Source organism: Callithrix jacchus, chromosome 15, assembly GCF_049354715.1.
Source record: "Callithrix jacchus isolate 240 chromosome 15, calJac240_pri, whole genome shotgun sequence".
In the NCBI taxonomy this organism is placed as follows: Eukaryota; Metazoa; Chordata; class Mammalia; order Primates; family Cebidae; genus Callithrix; species Callithrix jacchus.
The window spans coordinates 94,943,289-94,957,714 of NC_133516.1; the positions used below are offsets into that span (position 1 = coordinate 94,943,289).

The 14,426-nt window shown below is 34.1% G+C and overlaps 1 pseudogene; it reads right to left on the minus strand.

Moving 5' to 3' along the window:
* Nucleotides 1-12,943: 12,943 nt before the first annotated feature.
* LOC100410159 (serine/arginine-rich splicing factor 11 pseudogene) lies at nucleotides 12,944-13,814 on the minus strand (annotated as a pseudogene).
* Nucleotides 13,815-14,426: the final 612 nt, after the last annotated feature.

The following is a 14,426-nucleotide window of genomic DNA, read 5'->3' on the forward strand; positions in this document are numbered from 1 at the left end:
GAAAGTTTTAGGGTCAGATGGATTCACTCTAATTCTACCAAACATTTAAGTAAGAAATTATACCAAATCACTATATTTTTTATGATAGAAGCAAACAGAATACTTTCTAACTCATTTTTTGAGGCCAGCATTGCCTTAAAATCAAAACCAGAAAAATACATGAAAACAAAAGAAAACTACAGACCAATATCTCTCATGAATGTAGATATGAAACTTCTCAACAAAATATTAACAAACAGAATTAAACAATGTATGAAAAGAAGTATACACAACAGCCAAGCAGGATTTATCCCAGGTATGTATATCTGGTTCCCGATTCAAGGATAAATTATTGCAATCCATTACATTAATAGGTTAAATAATAAAAATCACAAAATAATACTAATATGAATAAAGCATTTCACAAAATCCAATACACATTTATGATCAAAACTAAGTGAACTAGAAAAAAAAAGGACTGTTTCACAACTTGATAAAGAATTTCCACAGAAACCTACAGTTAACATCATAATAGTGAGATACTTAAAGCTTTCATGCTAAGATCAAGAAACAAAGCAAAGATATCCCAACTAACCAATGCTTTTCAACATCATGCAGGAAGTCCCAGCTAACACAATAAGCCAAGAAAATCAAACTAAAAGATATTGAGATAGGGAAGACAGAAATAAAGTGTCCTTCTTCACAGATGACATAAGAGTCAATATAGAAAATCCAAAAATATGGCAAGTAAACTCCTGGAAATAATAAGCAAGTGTAGCAATGTTGCAGGATACAGAGTTAATGTACGAAAGTCAATCCCTTTTCTATATATTGGAAATAAACAAGTGAAATTCAAAGTTAAACTGGAACACCATTTACACTAGCATTCCAAAATTGAAATACTAGTATAAGTCTATCAAAATATTTACAATCTCCATGTGATGGAAACTACAATGCTCTGATATAAGTAATTAAAGAACAAAATATAAAGATATTCCATGCTCATGGCTAGAAATAGTCAATATTATCAAGATGTCAGTTTTTCTCAGCTTGATCTACAGATTCACTGCAATCCAATCAAATCCCAGCAAGTTGTTTTGTGGATACTATCAAACTGATTTTAAAATACATGTAGGTAGTGCTTGCCTTGGGAATACATATACTAAAATATATACAGATAGGTAAATAACCTGGAATAACTAACACAATATTAAAAGAGAAGAACAGGTTGTGCATGGTGGCTCATGCCTTTAATCCCAGCACTTTGGGAGGCCGAGGTGGGCATATCACCTGAGGTCAGGAGTTCAAAACTAGCCTGGTTAACATGGTGAAACCTCATTTCTACTAAAAATACAAAAAGTTAGCTGGTTGTGACAGTAGTCACCTGTAATACCAGCTACTAAGGAGGCTGAGGCAGGAGAATAGCTTGAACCTGAGAGCAGGAGGTTGCAGTGAGCCAAGATCATGCCATTGCACTCCAGTGTGAGCAACAAGAGTGAAACTTCAACTCAAAAATAATAATAATAATAATAATAGAGAGATAAGAACAAAGTTGAAGGACTGTCACTACCCAGCTTTGAGACTGATTATAAAGCTACAGTAATGAAGACACTGTGATATTAGCAAAAGAAGAGATAAATAGATCAAAGGAACAGATTAAGGATTCCAAAAGTAGACCAACGCAAATGTAATCAACTGATATTTGCATAGGAGCAAAGGCAATACAATAAAGAAAAGGTAATTCAATCTAGATACAAATCTCATACCCTTGACAAAAATTAACTCAAAATGGAACATAGACAGATTTAAATGTAAAAAGAAAAACTATAAAACTAGTAGGTAACATCAGAAAAAAATCTACATGACCTTTGGTGTGATGACTTTTTAGATACAAACCAAAGGCTTGATCACTGTAAGAAATAATATATTAGCTGGATGTCATAAATTTTTAAAAATCCTGCTTCATGAAATACTGTCGAAGGAATGAAAACACAGGTTATAGACTGAGAGAAAATATTTGCAAAAGGCATACATAATAAAGGACTACATCAAAAATATACAAAGAACTCTCGAAACTCAATAATGAGAAAACAACCTTATCAAAAAGGATTCCAAGATCTTTGGTGAGCTACCTCACCAAAGACAATACACAGATACCAAAAAAGCACAGAAAAAGATGCTCCATATGTCATTAGAAAAATGCAAATTAAAACAACAATGAGATATAATTACATATCTATTAGAATGACCAAAATCCAGCACACTAACAACACCAAATGCTGATGAAAAAATTGAGTGTTATAGTGAACCCCAAGTTTCTCTTCAAAGAATCATTATGTCAGCATGTTCAACTCTTATTCTTCAATTCTCTATTTTAAAGTTTAATTTTTTGTAATTTCAGTAAACAACCTTCTCCACCACTTCTAATCAGTAGTTCAAGTCTGTTTCCCCTCACCCCGGTTCTGTCCTGACCATCCCTGTCACCTGATCACCCCTGGCTACCTGCTCTGACACACCCATAACCATCCTTCTTGCCAAAACACCCACCCTGCCATTCCAGCTCGGACCCCTGCTCTTTTTAAAATAGCCAATTGGGATTATTCTAGCTTGTGCTGTCTAACCCCAGCCAATAGGGAAAGATACAGCAATATGGACAACCCCTGTCAGGCATAAATACCCCTTTCCCCCTTGTCCAAGCAAGCAGGCATCATTGTTCCATCCATACACTGCACCCTTCTATAGAAGTAAACTGCCTTGCTTAGAGGACATATCTTCCAGTGCTATTTCTTTTGCAGCAATGAAATTTTACTTATAACAGGAGCAACAGAAACTTTTATTCATTGAATGGTAATGCAAAATTACACACCATGAAAGCCATTTTGGCAGTTTCTTACAAAACTAAATACACTCTTACCATACAAGTCAGTAACTGTGTTCCTTGGTATACATCCAAAAGATCTGAAAATTATGTATGAGACTATCTATAGTGGTAAATATATCTTATGGTATATTGTCTCACACTCTTAGAATATATACTACCAAGAGCCAATTCTAATGTATACTATGGAAGTAGGGTGATAAATATGTAAAGCCTAATCAATTGTAAAAAAAAAAAAAAAAAAAAGTACCAAGCTCCAGGTGGATGTTGATAATGGGGGAGGTTAAGCATGTGTAGGGCAGGGAGTATATGTAAAATCTCTGTACCTACTGTTCAGTTTTGCTATGAACCCAAAACTACTAAAAATTAATTCTTGTAAAACAAAACAAAAAAAACAGCTTTCTTCCACCACTGTCCCTATATTTTCCCTGATTTATTTCTATTTCATTTTTCACTCTAATATACTGTATATTTTCCATTTTTTCTATTTTCTTCCAATATTTTTCTTAGAATATAAAGTTCACGAAGTCAGACTCTTCTGTTTATTTTCTGCTGTATCCCAAGTACTTAGTATTTGGCAGTACACAGACAGCATATCCTCATTTGTTGAATGTTAAATAAACAGATTTGTCAATGAAAGTTAATTGAAAGTTTTAATACATTTTGCAAAAAGAAAAGAAAATTTTACAAATGAGAAAAAGAACAGTTTGAGTATCTTTTCTATTGAAACTGAGATTACTTTAAGTATGATATACGTAATATTCATTTAATCTTCACATTAATCATGTATAATATATGAAGTCATCTTTTCTCTTACAAAAAAAAACTCAGAGAGATGTATTTTTAAAGGTCATATTGTAAAAATGCAAACTCAGACAGATTTGGCTTCAGAGTGAATAATTTTAAATGCAGCTCTTCTATTGCCTTTTGGTATATTCTCTGTATTTAGAAGGAAGAATTGACCTAGAAATAGGCAACATGGGGTAGAATGAACAAGAGATATTTATCTGGCTTGGAAAACTGGAATAAGTTAAGCTTTAAGTGAGAAGAATTATAATAAGGATTCTTAATGTATAACCTAGAAAAAAGACTGCTGAATTCAATTTTATCTTAGGAAATTTAATAATCATTGAGTAGAATAAAAAATAAGCCTACAAAACACTTTTACCAGATAGCATGGTAGTGCACAAATAAATTAATATAAACATGTACATTGTACATCTGAAATTTATGTAATTTTGTCAATTATACCTTAATCAAGCTAGAAAAATAAATATAAAAAATAAAAAATATCAAAATGCTCAAGCATGAGTACACACTTACCCGCCCTTCTTTCCTCCCTCTCTCTCTTCCTTCCTTCCTTCTTTCCTCCTTCTGCTTCTCTTTCTTCTTCTCTCCCCGCTTTCTGTTTTCCTTTTACCCTCTCTCACATGTTCTTTTTCCAGTGAAGAGATACCAAGTCACATAAGCAAATAATTAAAAACAGAGCAGTCTTAACTGAACTCAGGTGAGAAAACTGAAATTTTGCGTAACTTTGCTACCTTCCACAACCACTGTCACCCAAGCAACACTTAACATGATCCTATGTTTTTTTGTTTTTTTGAGACGGAGTTTCGCTCTTGTTACCCAGGCTGGAGTGCAGTGGCGCGATCTCTGCTCACCGCAACCTCCGCCTCCTGGGTTCAGGCAATTCTCCTGCCTCAGCCTCCTGAGCAGCTGGGATTACAGGCACGCGCCACCATGCCCAGCTAATTTTTCTTTGTATTTTTAGTAGAGACGGGGTTTCACCATGTTGACCAGGATGGTCTCGATCTCTTGACCTCGTGATCCACCCGCCTTGGCCTCCCAAAGTGCTGGGATTACAGGCTTGAGCCACCGCGCCCTGCCCAATCCTATGTTTTTTAATACTCCTCAGAAATAGGAACAGTCTGGAAACAACCATTTTAAGCACAACTGAAGCTTAAGCGACACATGGTATTATTTATAACCTACAATCATCCATATTTCTAATGATTATTTATATGAGGCTAACTCTAAAATTAATATCTCTAGTGGACATCTTCACATCTCACACAACACCCACATTCTCACTAAAACTATTCTTTCGCCTATTACCTTTGTTCATGTCTCCTAGACCTTAAATGCTCATATTCAATTTCTTCTTCATCCAGTCTACTACAAAAATGCCAGATGTATCCTTCAAGTATCTTTAAGTACAGTCACTCCTCTTTTTGTACCCTGCTTCTATCTCAAGGCCCTATGATTATTAATCTGTATTATTTCCCTGCTTCCAGTTCTTCTAGATCTGCACACTGCCAACACAGTGATTAATTCTAAACACCTAGTGGATAATAACAGCTGTTTAATGGTGCTTTATTACCTATAGAACAAAGTCTAATCTCTTTATCATGATCTCCAACTTTTATTAACCAACCACTGTATAATTTTTCAAATTATTCTCACGATTTTCTCCCACTTTCTGTAATCCAGTCAGAATAATTTTGCATCTGGATCATGTCATAGTCTTTTTAGGGCACATATTTATTTACAGGTTTTCTTTTTTGCTTAAATTTTATTATTCACATTTTCTACCTAATTAGTCATGCATGCTGTTAGGCCTTTCCTGACTCTATCGTGAAACACTTTCTCGCAGGCCTTTCACTGGGCTCCAGGACAGCTTCCTTTATGCTTCATTATAGAAATCATTGTATACAATGTCATTATTCTCTATCAAGAAAATTTTGATGTTTGAAATCATGGACCATCTTTTCCAAAATAATGTGGACTTGAGTATATACAATTACCCTTCAGAAAAGAGAGATTTATTGTATATATGAGTTCTTAAAACTACTCAGTTTCTCTAATTCATTAAATTTAACGTCATTTATTTTAAGAGACACCATTAGTTTGCATACTAATATGTAATATCCATATTATTATTCCATATTAGAATAGAGGGGAAAAAAGGGTGGAAATTAAGCTATGACATGCACTAAATATGAGACATCCCAAGTAAAGAATGTTAAAATATAAAAATATGGTTTTTGGTAAAATCAAGATACTAATAACTGCTTAAAGTTTGGTTGAGAAGATAAAATTATATAAGTATATATGTATAAATATGTGTGTGTGTGTGTGTGTGTGTGTGTGTCTACACATATATAATTGAAGTTCACAAATACACAAAAAAACTAATACACAAAACTTCATAATTATTGTCCAATTTGTTTAAGATAGGCTGTTAGGTTTCTGATACTTATGAATAATGGAATCCTCATTTCTGAGAGTTAAGATGTGAGTGTGTATGTTTTTGTAAGGATAGAGAAGCAGAAAAGAGTTACCCATCAGAGAAAAGCTGATCTGAGATCTTTACTGCTGAAATTAACCAAAAATTTAAAGTAGAAGTAATGGCAATCCTACTCAAACTATTTCAAAACAATAAGGAAGAGGAAATACTTCCAAACTTATTCTATGATGCCAGCATTACCCAAACACCAAAACAAAGACACAATAACAACAAAACCTATAGGCCAATACTGTGATGAATCTGTATTCAAAATTACCACCAAATCCTAACGTGAAATTAAGCAACACATTAGAACTGTCATTTACCAAGATCAAGCGAAATTTGATCCAGTGATGTAAAAACTGTTAAATATATGCAATCTACACAACATATGTAAATCAATAAATATCACATCAATAGAATTAAGGACAAAAATATGATCATTTGAACAGATGCAGAAAAAGCATTCCATAAAATTAAATGTCCCTTCATGATACTCAAAACCTGGATATTGAAGGAGCAGAGCTAACATGATAAAGGCCATATGTGACAAACCCACAAATACAATTTTATCAAATGGGAAAAACCGAAAGCTTTTTCTCAACAACTGGGAAGACACAAGGAAGCCTGCTTTCACCATGTTTATTCAACACAGTACTAGAAGTCTTAGCCAGAGCACTTAGACAGAGAAAGAAATAAAGGGCATTCAAACCGAAAATGAGGACATATTTTCTTTCTTTGAAAATTACATGATCTTGTGTACACAGAAAAAACTAAAGACACCAGCAAAAAACACCTACAATTGAAGACAAAATTTAGTAAAGTTGTAGAATACAAAATCAACATATGAAAATTAATAATGTTTCTATATACCAATAAAAAAGTAGCTGAAAAAGAAGTCAAGTATAATAGCTTTAAAAAATAAAATGAGACACTTAGTAATAAATTTATCCAAGATGAAAAATCTCTACAATAAAAATTAAAAAACACTAATAAAATATTAAAGAAAATGCAACAAAATGGAAAGATATTCCATATTTATACATTAGAAGAATTAACATTGTTAAAATGTTGACACCACGCAAAACATTCCACAGATTCAGTACAATTCCTATCAAAATACCAATCTTCACAGACATAGAAATAGAAATTCTAAAATGTATATAGAAACACAAATAACCAAGAGTTATAAATAGCCAAAGCAATCGTGAGTGAAAAGAACACAGCTAGAGGCATCACATTACCTAACTTGAAATTACACTATAAATCTGTAGTAACCAAAACAGCATGGTACTAGCATCAGAATAGACACACAGACCAGTGGAATTGAATAGAGAACACAGAAATGAATCCATATATTTACAGTCAACTCATTTTTGACAAAGGTGCAGAAAACACATTGTTTTTGTCCTTCATTCTGTTGATGTGATGTTTATTGATTTACATATGTTGTGTACATTGCATATATTTAACCATTCTCACATCACTGGGACAAATTCCATTTGATCATGGTAAAAGACCATTTTAATATGTTGTTTAATTTCATCTGTTAGAATTTGGTGGTGATTTTTGAATCCATACATAATCGGCATGGATGAAAGACTTAAATGTAATACCAGAAACTATGAAACTACTAGAGGAAAACATTGGAGAAAATCTCCAGGACATTTGTCTTAGCAAAGATTTCTTAAGTAATACCTCAAAAGCATAAGCAATCGAGGGAAAAATGGATAAATGAAATCATATTATGCTCAAAACCTTCTGTACAACAAATAAAACAATCAACAAAATGAAGAGACAAATATACAATGGGAAAAAAACTATTTGCAAACTATTCTACTGACAAAATATTAATAACCAGAATATATAAGGAACTCAAATAATAGCAAAAAAAGTAAAACCACACATAATCTGGTTGAAAAATGGGAAAAAGATCTGAACAGGTATTTTCACCACAAGACATACAAATAGCCAACTTGCATATGAAGAAATTCTCAACATCAGTAATAATCAGTGAAAGGCAAACCAAAACTACAATGAATTGTCATCCTATCCCACTTAAAACGTCTTTTATCAAAAAAGATTAATAATAACGAATACTAGAGAGGATGAGGAGAAAGGTGAAAGCTTGTACACTGATGAGGGGGTGTACAAATTAGTAGAGCCGCTATGGAAAACGATACAAAATTCCCCAAAATCTAAAAATAAAACTGCCATATTATACAGCAATTTTACTGCTAGATACATATCCAAAAATAATACACTCAGTATATAAAAGAGACATCTGCATTCCCATATGTGTTGCAGCACTATTCACAATAGCTAAGGGCTGGAATCAACCAAATTTCCAACAACAAATGAATAGATAAAGGAAAGATATGCATATAGATAATGGAATATTGTTCAGTCACAAAAAAGAATAAAAACTTTTCATTTACAACAACGTGGATGGAACTGGAAGATATTATATTAAGTGAAATAAATTAAGCATAGAAATACAAATATTGGATGTTCTCACTCATAAAGATTGATGGTTGCCAGAGACTGGGAAGGTAGTGCAAAGGAAGGGATGAAGAGTGACTGGTTAATGAGTACAAAAATATAGTAAGATACAAGAAGTAAGATCAGTGTTCAGTAGCACAATAGGGTGACTATAGTGAAAAGTAATTTACCGTATATTTCAAAATCACTAGAGAAGTGGCTTTGAAACATTTCAAACACAAAGAAACTATTATTATGCATTGTATGACTGTATCAAAATGTCATGTGTACTTCATAAATATGTACAACTATAATGTGCCCATAAAAATTAAAAATAAAAAAATATGGATGAGAAGTAAAGGGTTAAAAGCAAAACAAACAAGAATGAAGACAAAACAAAACAAACAATGATGAAGGTGATTTTGAGTAAAACCTCAAAAGCATAAGCAACCAAAGCAAAAATGGATAAATGAAATCATATTAGGCTAAAAGCTTCTGTACAGCAAAGAAAACAATCCACAAAATGAAGAGACACATATACAATGGAAAAAAATATTTGCAAACTATTCTACTGAAAAAACATTAATAACCAGAACAAGACATTGGTCTTCATTGATTTGTGTCTTGTGTATATTTTCCAGGACACACAAATATTGCTTGAGTATATACAAATATTTTCTATAGATAATGAACATTCACCACACATTTAATGCTGCATCATCAGCACTGCACATATCAAAGTATTTTTTTTCACAGTCTCCTCACATCTTAGGTATCATGAAGTAATGCATGTGTCCTTTTGATGAATCTAATCTCACTTATGTTTTTAAATATTTTTTAATAATTTGTTCTATTTGCCCTATGAGTGATTCAAACAGTAAGCCAAAAAGTATCTGAGAAAGGTCTTAATCAATTTGAGGTTTATTTTGCCAGTGTTGAGGATGTGTCTGGGAAAAGGGAACACAAAACCACAGGAACATCTGTGACCAAATATTGGCTTCCCAAAACCCTTTGGAAAAAGAGGGTTGTGGCACACCAATATTTAAATGGGAAAGAGCAGGCAGCAGTGGAAAATGGAAGAAAGAAAAAGAGAGGAAGGTATATAAAATGGGCAAGCAGTTCTATTCATTTGAATATTTGATTCATACTGAATACAAATGTTACATGTCAAAAGCAGGGGTAAAATAGTCATTATGCATTTGTTTCGCACTCAGGGAATATGGTTTCCACATAAGGTAGAGTAGAAGAAGCAATCAGATATTCATTTGTCTCCTGTGAGCAAAAGAATGATTTCTAGTTCTGTCTTCTGTCCCACACATGTGAAGATAGGCTAATTTACATTGCAAAGGTGGAAGTCAACAGAACTGTTTTTGAGTAAAGATCATGGAGCCCACAAGGAATTTCCCTGTGAGCTAATTGTGAGGGAGGTATTTTGTCTTTTATCTTTTGTAGCTATCTATTTAGGAACAAAATAGGAGGCAGTTTGCTTGACTCAGTTCCTATACTTGACTTTTCCCTTTGATATAGTGAGTTTCGGAGTCCCAAGACTTTTATTTTCCTTTCAGAAAACATTCAGCTGTCCTCAGAAAAGACATTTTTACATCCACCTAAGCACTGCCCCTTAACTGGAAAAGATACCCCAATTTTATTTCCATGCCTCTCTTGATATATTATATCCTAATGTATACATTTATTTTGCTTAAATAAGGACAAAGATCTATGTTTCTATTTGTAATGTGAAAAAACAGTGTTTTAAATAATTGCACTGTAAAAACTCATCAAGTTGCATTCCCAGTAAGTCCCAGAAAAAAAGGCTGAACTAATTTAAATTAGGTCATTTAGCTGGAGTCCAAGGTATGCTTCTGAAACCTTTTTTTTTTTTCTCTTATAGTCCTTAGTTCATTTTAAAGTTCATTTACAGGATTTCCTCTGGCTGGTTTTGACTTTCTATGGGCAACTTACCAAAGGACTGACAGTTGTATAACAAGATGCTAACAGAAGCTAATAGAATTTTCACATTAACTAGAACGGAAAACAAAACATACAGAAAATAGTTATTTTTTTGCTATCAGTACCAAACTTTTTTGTATTTTTACTATTATAAAAAGTTATAAATTGCCTTATTTTATTCTCATTGTTTATGGTTTTAAGGTTAACACATATGATTAAAGGACAAATTACTAAAAATACTTCTTAAATATGGAAATAATGTCTTTAGTAATGATTAAGAGTTGCCAAAGGAGAAAAAATATATATATTTATATCAGGGTTTTTTCCATTTTAATATGTGCCTTAATATAGTTAGAGAAATTTAAAAATGTACAAAGAAATTATTCTTCATTGTTTAAAAGAGCCAGAAACAAAAAATTTCTGTTGACTTGTTCAGTATTTTCTTTTCCTAAGAGGCAATGGTGATCATGTTTTGATTGCCACAGTTTTTACCTACAGAATTTTTCACAACTCCATCTTGTTTTAAATAAGACACCCACATTCCAAATTGGAGATCAATGCCAAGCTTTAAAGAAGGCACACAACTTTGGTATTTGTATTACTTTTTAACATCTACGTATATTACTTTCTTGATAAAATGCATATAAGAACAAAAGGCATTATAGAAAGATTTTGTATTGTAAACTGGGCATGCATAGACTCCCACATATTTTTCTACTTTTTAACTCTAGATGACCAGATTCTACATTAATGTAATTTCTTTCAACAAACTATTGATGACTGCACTTTAACAGTTGATTCATGGATTTATTTTGCATTCTTTACATATGTATGCTATAAAAATGATATTTCTGAATCACTAAAGGAAGATAAAAGCAACAAATATAGCAAAATTACAGAAGGAATAAAGAAAGGAAGGGTGTAAAGAAGCTTGATAAAGGGAAAAATACTAAAAAATTAAATTAAAACTTAATTCAAGCACATATAATCTTGATAAATGGAAACTTGTTAAACTCCCCCAGGTAAACAAAAATATTTAGATCTTAAATTTAAAAAGAAAAAAAAAGTTTGATTCTGTTTATACAAATTTTTTTAAATGACTCAAAATGTTAAAAAAAATAATAATCTGACAAAGATAAAGGGATTTTAACATATGCCAGATACATTCTAATAAAGGTACCAAAAATTATTTAAAGTGTATAGAGAAAACACTTGATATTTAATCTGCCAGTGTTCCCCCTACTGTTCCCTGAAAAAAATAACAAATGTTCTTAGTTTCTGGTGTGTTCCTTTATGTGTGCACTAGACATACAGAAACATGTATGAAAAAGACATATATGTGTTGATAAATGTTTGGTATATAGCACAGTTTAGTAGTTCTCAAAATGTAATTAAAGGAGCCTTAGGAATACCCAGTACTCTTTAAGGGGTTTATTTTTCACTTTTATTCTCTTTCAGTTACATAGTGCATAATTAAGTAAAACAATATTTTTCAAATCACCAATGAATGTTGTTATAAACAATGTATGATAAAGTATCCATTTGTGTGCAATCAATGAAATTTAACATAACAGAGTATAAACACTTTCTAAATATAATTTTATATTGCAAATAACTTTTAGAAAATAATACTTGGTACCTTTTAATAGTGTCAAGTAAAATTTCACAATAATCTGAACAAGTTATGAAAATGCTACCTTCTCCAATTATATGTCTTTGTGAGGATATACTTTCTTATACTCTTCAATCAAAAAAACAGATCACAACAGATTCAATGTAGAAATAAATATGAGTATCCAGTTATCTTCTATCAAGCCAAAAACTAAAAATATTTTCAAATATGTACAACAATACCACTCTGTCACTAAAGTTTTGTTTAGAAAATATAAAGTTTTAAAACAACTATTGTGTTAACATGTACTGGAAATATTATTGTTGCTTTTAAATTACTTAAAATTGTATAATTTAAAATTCCTCAAATTTAATTTCTGTTGTGATACATATTATGAAAACAAAAGGTCTTTGTGTCTGCCAAAATTTTAAAATTACAAAGAGGCCCTGAAACTAAAATGTTTGAAAGCCATCAGCACAGTAATTAAGAGCATGTCTTCCAGGGTCACATTCCTTGTTTTCACAAGCCAGCTCCACTATTTTCTAGTTCACTGGTCTTGGTTGTTTCCAAGGGATTGTAAGATGGATCAAGTAGCAACACTGCTCTTGGAACAGGGCTTTATAAAGAGCTCCAAACCTGTCCTTTTTCTCCAATGGCTGTTAAGATGGCTGATTTTCACAAGAATCTACTGGTCTTCAAGACTACCATCAGCTTTTCATTTGCTCAGTGCGGCCACCAACTTCAAGCCAAAGACGGGGGAGCTCTGCATGCTCTTGGCAGGTACTTTGATGGAAACCCGGAGAAGCTCTTGGCTGAGTGTTATGTAATTAATCCAAGTAAAAAGTCTCAGACAAGCCAGATGGATACAAGGTCATCAGCATAGAATATGCCTTGTCAGATCTGCTACTTGAACTGTCCTAATTCAAGGTATCCGATTTCAGACTTGGTGAAACCAGACCAGCAGCTTCATGATTCAACTTGGGATCAACAGTACTCATAAGCTTCAGCAACTGATCTGTGGCAAGAAACTGAGAGTTCAAGTTTGCTCCAGGAAGCCCAAGTGCAGCAAGGTCAGGATCAAGAAGAGTAGGAGCCCCCAAAGGAGCCAGTGAAACAGCACCAATCTGGGTAAGTGGGTTAGGAGTAGGCGGAAGTCCACCATCTGACAGAAGACCTGCCACTGCATTAGCTGGTGCCAAGAGACAAAGCCTTAGCCTCGTCAGGAATAACTCCTTCTGCATATGGTATGACCGTCAAAGCTCTGTCAACGAATACTGTATCTGTCAGATGCTGTGCCACAGCTACTGAGTCTGGATCATGGAACTTAAAGCAGACATGAGATGAGACTGGCAAAGGTGAATCATCCGGCAGGAAGAGGTACAGTTTGTTGATCTTGCCTAGGAAACCGAAGAGGGTCCGCATCTGCTCAGAGCTAGCACTTGGGGAGACATTAGTCACCTGGATTACCTCGGTGCCGCCGCCTCTGCCACCACCACCTCTGCCACCGGGCCCGCCGCTGGGGCCGGGACCCATAGTGCTAGGGACGGCGGTAGTGTTGTTCATGGTGCTTTTCGGTTTCTCGTTCCTGCTTTCACACATCAAACACAACAAACAGTGAGAAGAAGGGGGAAGAGGAACCAGTTCGCGGGAGAGGAGGGTGTCGGATGCTACAGCCTCTGCTGCTGCAGCTGGTTCTCCTCCCTGCCCCCCGCCTCCACACGCTGCGGGGGAGGAGAAAAGACTTTGCTGGTCTTTAAGCAGAAAATCTGATTGTTTTCTTGATATTTCTTTGGTTTCTAGTGCTTTTGAATCTTTTTGATATGCTTATTGGCCATTTTTTTTTTTTCTTTGAGATGGAGTTTCGCTGTTGTTACCCCGGCTGTAGTGCAATGGCGCGATCTCGGCTCACCGCAACCTCCGCCTCCTGGGTTCAGGCAATTCTCCTGCCTCAGCCTCCTGAGTAGCTGGGATTATAGGCACGCGCCACCGTGCCCAGCTAATTTTTTTGTATTTTAGTAGAGATGGGGTTTCACCATGTTGACCAGGATGGTCTCGATCTCTTGACATCGTGATCCACCCGCCTCGGCCTCCCAAAGTGCTGGGATTACAGGCTTGAGCCACTGCGCCCGGCCTGGCCATTTTTATTCTTCTGGAAAGTGCCTGTTTCTCCATTGCCTATTTTCTGGCCAAGCTCCAAAGTCACATTTCACTTAATTTTTGTCTTGCTGATTGAAAGCATG